The sequence below is a fragment of the Chiloscyllium plagiosum genome, chromosome 34 (genome assembly GCF_004010195.1).
Source record: "Chiloscyllium plagiosum isolate BGI_BamShark_2017 chromosome 34, ASM401019v2, whole genome shotgun sequence".
NCBI lineage: Eukaryota > Metazoa > Chordata > Chondrichthyes > Orectolobiformes > Hemiscylliidae > Chiloscyllium > Chiloscyllium plagiosum.
This window is the reverse complement of record NC_057743.1, coordinates 13859519-13868019: the sequence shown is the minus strand read 5'-3', so window position 1 is coordinate 13868019 and position 8501 is coordinate 13859519. Positions and strand designations below refer to the sequence as shown.

The window sequence follows — 8501 nt, the reverse complement described above, 5'->3', positions numbered from 1 at the left end:
TATTTAAGAGAGTCCAAGAATTCCTTAGCCTTTTCTGGTGATCCGAAGTTATACACGGATCCTTCATGGTTAAAGCGTAGAGTCGCTGGGTAGCGTAAGGAGTACTGAATATTTAAGTCCCTTAAACGCTTCTTCGCCTCGTCGAATGCCTTTCTTTTTCGGACCAGAACTGGGGAAGAGTCCTGGAATAACATGATCTTGGATCCTTTATAGATCATAGCTTGGGGGTCTTTTCCAAGATTTCTAGAAGCTTCTACGAGTGTCTGCCTCTCCCTATAGCTCTGCAGCCGGAACAGGACCGGGTGTGGACACTGGTTCGAGCCGGGCCTGTGTATTGCGACCCGGTAGGCCCATTCTACCCTTACCTGCCCTGATCCAGCTTCCAGATTTAAAAGCTGTGGCAGCCACTGCTGGAGGAACGCTGTAAGCTGGCCTTCCTCTTCCCGTTCGGGAAGGCCCAGCAAACGACGACCTCGATTATTGAGGTCATCAATGTGATTCTCTAAGGTCTGGACTCACTGTTCGAGAGTCCGGACCTGATCCATGGCCGATTGTGCTGTAGTTTCGGAGGTCGTGGCCTTTAACTCCGCCCCTCCGACTCGGCGCTCGATCTCCTTAATGTCTCGGTCATGCTTCTGCAGTGCGGCCGAGAGTGAGTCCCATCGATTTCGGGACTCCTTGATAAAAGCATCGATCTTCGCATCCAGCTTGGAGATCATGTCCACAAGGCTTGTCACTGTAGGTAAGTCCCCCGGGGCAGCTGCGGAAGCCTCAGCTGCAGCTGGAGAGGGTGGGGGAGGGGGTCCTGCTTGCTGAGAGCTGCGGGGTCCCTTCCCTTTGGTCATTTTTACTAAATATTAGACTGTTTAAATGTAATACTAAGCAACTAATTAAATTAAACAGCTATTATGAATGATTTGGTGAGTGTGGTGGGTGTGGGTGACCCACTTTACCCAAGTCTTGGGAAGAGCACTATAGACTCAGACTTGCTGGGTCGCTGCCATCTTGGATCCCCCCACACATTAGAATGTTAAGTGAGCTGCTTAACCAATGAACAATTCGAAAGAATTAAAGCCCAGGATGATGTATTCTCTTCCTGGGCACCAGAATCCAATGTCAACTTCAAGAACTCTCTCAGGCCTGCTAACGTCTGGGCTTGATGAGGGTTTTAACAACAGTTGGAGCCAAAAGATGGGTAGGATTTATTGGCAATGAAGTTCAGACAACTCCAAACTATTAGTCCTTAATTATTGCTAGAATACTGGGAGACCTCCCCACTCTTCTTTGAAAAATAGCATGGGGACCTTATGAGGCTCTAGGAGAGATTTAACTTCTAATGTAGCACACTCTCAGTACGGCACTGAACTGTCTGCCCATAGTGTATACTCAGGCCTCTGGAAGTGGGCCTAAATAAAGAACCTCCAGACTTAGAGGTGAAGGTGTGCCAAAGCTACCAACCTGTACTTCTTTACACAGAGATGTTAATTACAATCCTTAGGTGAGGTTCCTCAATCTACTATGGTTCCTGACAGGACATTCCAATTTGTTAAGATCCCAGATGAGAAGAGATGAATTGGCTTTCCTTCTTTATTCCTCGGTTGGTCACAACAAGATTTATTTTGAAAATACCCCTTCCCTTGTGTTCACATTTCTCTCAGACCAAGTGAATTGATGTTTTAAAAGGAGACAATTTAGGCAGATTTTTTTCCTGAGTTAACAAAAGGGTGAGCTAAGTAAATGCAAACAGAAATAATAAGGACCAAAGTCCAAAAAAGATACACAGATCAGTTTCTGAGTCCTTGTGAAGAGTAGACAATAGAACATTCCTGATGAAGGGATCCTGCCCGAAACATCGATTTTCCTGCTCCTCAGATTAGATTATATTACTTACGGTGTGGAAACAGGCCCTTCGGCCCAACAAGTCCACACCGACCCGCCGAACTGTGAGGCAGCAGCGCTAACCACTGTGCCACCGTGCCGCCCAGATGCTGCCTGACCTGCTGTGCTTTTCCAGCACCACTCTAATCTTGTCTCTGATCTCCAGCATTTGCAGTCCTCACTTTTGCCTAATAGAACATTAGAGCTGTTACATTGAATGGTACTGGCAGCATTGATATTCATTGTTGAAAATTGACTTAAGGTCCTTGGCTCATTTACAGGTCGACTTAAATAATTTTGCCCGGGCTCCTTTCAATCGTAGCTGCCACTCAACATGAGTAAGAGCGTTTTACCTCTTTTACCTGCAATGTCTGGGTGTCTAATTGCTGTTTGGAAGTTGTGACCTTTATAACACAAAAGTCACCGTATTAGTGTGTCAGGCCACTAACACACTGAGGAGAAAGTGAGGACTGCAGATGCTGGAGATCAGAGCTGAAAATGTGTTGCTGGAAAAGTGCAGCATGTCAGGCAACATCCAAGGAGCCTGACTTGCAGTTGACAGCCTGAAGAAGGGCTCATGCCCGAAACATCGATTCTCCTCCTCCTTGGATGCTGCCTGACCTGCTGCGCTTTTCCAGCAACACATTTTCAGCACTAACACACTGACCTGACTTGCAGTTGACTTTGTAACTCTGCTTTTTTGTATATCCCTGGAAGGGTAAAGTGTTAACCTGTCTGCAGGAGAGGGGAGATGATAATCAGCCTCTTGTATCTCCTCCTTGTTAGGCTTTCTGTTTGAAATTTCCCTGAATTGGCACAAGTGTGACATTCAATGGATTCATGAAGGATTTGACCAGACAGTCGCTGTGAATTTACACCTGCAGTTATCTTTTGGCTGTAGCTAATCCCTTTTTAAAAAAATAGATGTCAGAATTAAAATTTCAGCATGTCCATTAGTACTCTGGGGTTCTGGGGTGTTATCATTGCATTACTCCTGGCAGGATGAATAAAATGAGATCCTTTCACATTTCATTTCAAAGGATGAAAAGTACTTAAATATATAAAGCATGCTCACACATACACATTTATTCTCTTTCTCTTGGCCATTTATCCTTTCAGTTCTAAGAGAGCTCTTTAGATTTTGGACAGGTTGTCTGCAATTACAATCAATGTGGGTAATGTTTTGGTGGGAAGGAATAAGCATCAGTGAAATAATCTGGAATCCTGGCTCTTAATATTGCTCACAAACGTTAATGGGCTGTAGTCAGTTTAGACTCTGGTCTCCTACACCAATATTGAAGATAAATCTCAAAATGGTTGTCAGCCAGCAATATATCAAATGTTTCCTTCTCCACTGTGGAGCACCAAACCTGATTTTTTTTTGTGTAGAAATGCCTTTAAATCTCTCCATTCTAGACTTGTCTTCCTAAAGTGAGACAGCCCTTAGCATCATGTCCCTTGTGTAAATGGCTACTTTAAATGTTTGGTTAAGGTTGGATCTCCGAGCCCATCTCACTTCTTAAAATAGTCTCTAGTTATTCAAAACTAATTGGAATTTTTCAGTCCGTACTACTTTTGCTGAGGTTTGGGGTGAACATTCAGGAGAATCCACGCACTTTTCCAGCATCTTCATGAATTCCTATATCGTTGTGGGAATAGGGAGCAGTGCTTTACCCAGCACAGTCCTGTGACGTACTCATCCTGGACTCACCCTGTCCAGCTCTTGCAGTTGCTCCAAGTGAGTTTTGCAGGTACTGCTGTGCACTGGCAATTCAGCTACGTACATTAAACTATTAGCTAAACCTGTCACTGTCTGGACCAGCAGCTTTTGAAAGGTGGATGTGCCATTTCAAATCCAAATGGTTTGACTTGACACTGGGATAACCTGTCCAGAGTTAATGAAAGCAGAAATTTCCTTCCATGGGCAGTAAAGGGAATGTGCCAGCAGTTCTTGAGTAAATCTCTCTTGATGTGTAGGTTGCTTTATCCATCCAATCAGTGCAATCAGCCAGTCGGTATAATAATGGGTGTCAGCTCTGGACACTGTATTGACTTTCCAGTTGACAATGCACAGCCATGTGGAACCAGCTGGCTTGGGCAGAAGGAGCTGGGGAACTCCACCTACTGCTGCAGGCCCCTATCCATGCATCCTCGGACAATAGGTTAATCTCCTCCTAAATATGGATCAGCTTCTCAGGGTCTCGCCTATAGTAATGTTGCCCTATGGGACCGGCCTCTTTCCCATCCACACCACGTAGACCCAGGGTGATGCAGCCTGGCTGATTACCACCTAAAAACCTTCAGTTCAGTCAGCAGCCTTCTTTAGTCTTTTCAGTGCATTAAGAGTCCACTTTTGCTGCTATTGCTGGATAGCTGAGCCAGGTAATGGGGGAAGTTCAATCTGTGCCTCACCCCTGTGTCCCTCCAATTCAACCCCACTGCCACCCTCAGCCTCTAGATCAGGGTCCCGACTTGTTCAGCAGTGATATTACTTTGTGCTGTTGACACAGCCATTGCATTTTCCCCTGATCTGGGGTCTCAGCTGTATAATCACATCCCCACATTTATGGTCATACAGTCACAGAGATACACACCAAGGAAACAGATGCTTCGGTCCAACTCATACATACCAATCAGACATCCAAAATAAATCTAGTCCCATTTGGCCCATATCCCTCTAAACTCATCCTATTCAAGTACCCACCCAGATGCCTGTTAAATATCGTAATTGTCCAGTCTCCACCACTTCCTGTGGCAGCTCATTCTATACACGCACCACCCTCTGTGTGAAAATGTTGCCATTAGGTCCCTTCTAAATCTTTCCCTTCTCACCTTAAACCAATGCCCTCTAGTTTTGGACTCCCCTATACTGGGGAAAAGACCTTGTCTATTTACCCTATTCATGCCCTTCTTGATTTTATAAACCTCTATAAGTTCAGCTCTCAGCCTCCGATGCTGCAGGGAAAATAGCCCCAGCCTATTCAGCCTCTCCCTATAGCTCAAACCGCCCAACCCTGGCAACATCCTTGTAAACACTGCGTGGGTTTCCTCTGGGCACTCCGGTTTCCTCCCACAGTCCAAAGATGTGCAGGTCAGGTGAATTGGCCATGCTAAATTGCCCACAGTGTTAAGTGAAGGGGTATGGGTGGGTTGCACTTCAGCGGGTCGGTATGCACCTGTTGGGCCGAAGGGCCTGTTTCCACACTGTAAGTAATCTAAAAAAAATCTAAAAAAATATTTTCTGAACCCTTTCAAGTTTCACAACACCCTTCTGATAGCAGGCAGACCAGAACTGCACACAGTATTCCAAGAATGACCTAACCAATAACTTTTCAGCCACAACATGACCTCCCAACGCCTGTACTCAATACACTAACCAATAAAAGAAAGCATACCAATCGCCTTCTTCACTATCTTATCTACCTGTGACTCCACTTTCAACGAACTCTGAACCGACACTCCAAGGTCTGTTTATTCAGCAACACTCCCCAGGACTTACTATTAAGGATATAAGTCCTGCTCTGATTTTACTCAATACACTAACCAATAAAAGAAAGCATACCAATCGCCTTCTTCACTATCTTATCTACCTGTGACTCCACTTTCAACGAACTCTGAACCTACACTCCAAGGTCTGTTTATTCAGCAACACTCCCCAGGACCTACTATTAAGGGTATAAGTCCTGCTCTGATTTGCATTTCTAAAATGCAGCATCTCATATTTATCTAAATTAAACTCCATTTGTCACTGCTTGGCCTATTGGCCCATCTGATCAAAATTCCATTGCAGTCTGAGGTAACCTTCTTTGCTGTCCATTACATCTCCAATTTTGGTGTCATCTGCAAACTTACTTACCATACCTCCCATATTCACATCCAAATCATTTATATCAATGATGAAAAGTAGTGGACCCAGCACCGATCCTTGTGGCACTCCACTGGTCACAGGCCTCCAGACTGAAAAGCAACTCTCCACCACAACCTCTGTCTTCTACCTTTGAGCCAATTCTGTATCCAACTAGCTAGTTCTCCCTGTATTCCATGAGATCTAACCTTGCTAACCAGTCTCCCATGAGGAAGCTTGTCGAGTGCCTTAATGAAGTCAATACAGATCACATCATTTGTTTTGAATCATTCCCCTCTCACCTTAAACCTATGTCTTCTAGTTTTGTACTCCCCCACCCTGGGAAAAAGACCTTGTCTATTTACCCTATCCATGCCCCTCGTGATTTTGTAAACCTCTATAAGGTCATCCCACTGCCTCGGATGCTCCAGGGAAAATAGCCCCATACTATTAAGCCTCTCGCTAAAGCTCAAACCGCCCAACCCTGGCAACATCCTTGTACATCTTTTCTAAACCCTTTCAAGTTTCACAACATCCTTACTATAGGAGGGAGACCAGAATTTCACACAATATTCCAAAAGTGGCCTAACCAATGTCCTGTATAGCCACAACATGACCTCCCAACTCCTATACTCAACACACCGACCAATAAAGCTAAGCATACCAAACACCTTCTTCACTATCCTGTCTATCAGCAACTCCACTTTCAAGGAACTATGAACCTGCACTCCAGGTTTATTGAAGGGAATGGAGTCTTTGAACTCCTGAGGGAGACTTATTTCACACAAGTCCTTTCTGTTGTAAATGTCCACACCCATTGGTCAAAAGAAAATGCTTTAGCCTTTCAACTTCCAGCTTTGTCTGGTCAGGCCCTTTCCTGAGGAGACAGAATTTCAAATGGTACTCCTCCAGTACTGGTACCTGCTTAGACAGCTATTTCTTATTGGCTTGTTAGCAGGATCTCTTGCCTTGGGCAAGAGGGAATAATCTTTGTGAGGTTTATGCTGCAGCAATAAGGAACAATGTTAGACTAGCCAGCTGATTGGAAGGGATAAGACCATAAGAAATAGGAGCAGGAATAGGCCCTTGAGCCTGTCCTTCCATTCATAAAAGGAAGGCTCCTGTTGCTGGCTCCTTAAACTTAGGAACTAAATCCGGATTTCATTAAGATTCCTACTCCTCAGTTCGAGCTGTTTTAGTTCAAATTCCCTTTCCAGAAATTCTCTCTCCTTGCTCTTTCTTATTGTTCTTATTTATCTCTCTCTTCTCCTTTTCTCTTTCTTTTTCGTTCCTTCTCTTTTTCTTGAAATTCTAATTTCTGCCGCTACTATTTTGATCCCTCCATCACTACTCCATCTGGTTTATCTGTTTCCACATGTATACCATCAGCCATCTCTTTTAAAATTGGGGTTTCCCTGCTTTTTGAGTAGAATTATAATTCCAAGTACTTTGTTGGATTTTTTTTCACTGTTCAAAGTACAGAACTCCCATATCTTCAAAAGTAGCTTTCTCTAATTTAGTTAAAAATGCACTGGGAATTTCTGCACTGTACCAGTGGAAAGTCTCATGCAGATTCCCATTTTAATAATTCTTCTAAATTAAAATTTACCAACTTTAATGATTTATTTTTGTCTGTGGGTTCTGGACGTGGGCACTTTGTTGTTTGGCACGTCCATAAGGACTCTCACCGACGTTTACAGATGCACCATAGAAAGCATTCTGTACGGATGCATCACAGCCTGGTACGGCAACTGCTCTGCCCCGGACCAGATGAAACTGGAGACAGTTGTGAACACAGCCCAGTCCATCACACACGCCAATCATCCATCCATGGACTCCATCTATGCTTTTTGCTGCCTTTGAAAGACAGCCAACATCATCAAAGACCTCTTCCACCTTGGTTATAACCTATTCTAATTTCTTCCACTGGCAGAAGATACAAAAGCTTAAACACACATACCAGGTTCAAGAACAGCTTCTTCCCCGCTGTTATTAGACTGCTGAATGGATCTCTCAAATTTCAAATCTAGTGTTGATCTTGCTTTTTGTGCACTTTCTCTGGAGCTGTAAATTTGTATTCCTCGCTCTGTTCAGTCACTCTACGATCTTTATTTGTTATGATATGCCTGAACTGCACACAAAATAAAACTTTTCACTGTACTGAGGTACAAGTGTCAATAATAAATCAAATCAAATCAAATCAGATTATGACCAGACCCCAGACAAGGATTCTGAAATGATTACAATTCCAAATGGGATACCCCTAATGGTTAAACTCCTGGCTGAGGAGAGGTAAAGTGACTTCCCGTCTTCATTCACTGCCTCTCTTAGATAATTGCAACAAGGTTCATTTAGAAAGATCACATCGTTATTGTCACCAACACACCCTCCTAGACCGCATTAATTTATATTTTAAAAGGAACCGATTTAACATGGCCATCTTGTGTTAACAAAAGAGTGTGTTTATTAATGACTAAATGTGAGATAAAATCATAATGCAACAAACATAAACGCAGTTTAGAAAGAAGACATGTGCCCAAAAATAGGTTTAGAAAAGCTATATGGCTCAGTCTCAGTGTTATTTATGAAGTATAGATAGTGGGACATTATGATTGTTACCGTGGATAGCACTCATAGCATTAATGCTGGTCATTGAACATCCATTTTGAGATCCTTGGCTTATTTGCAGATAGTTTGCACATTTCTTGATCTGGTTCCTTTCAAAAGTGGCAGCACCCAGAGCCAGAGAGAATTGTTTCTCTATTACCTGTAGTGTAGA

At 43.5% G+C, this 8501-nt stretch overlaps 1 protein-coding gene across 3 annotated transcripts in view; it reads left to right on the top strand.

The window, feature by feature from the left end:
- LOC122540216 (claudin-16-like) overlaps positions 1 to 8501 on the top strand; it is a 34698-nt gene that overhangs the window by 21541 nt on the left and 4656 nt on the right. The window lies entirely within an intron of this gene.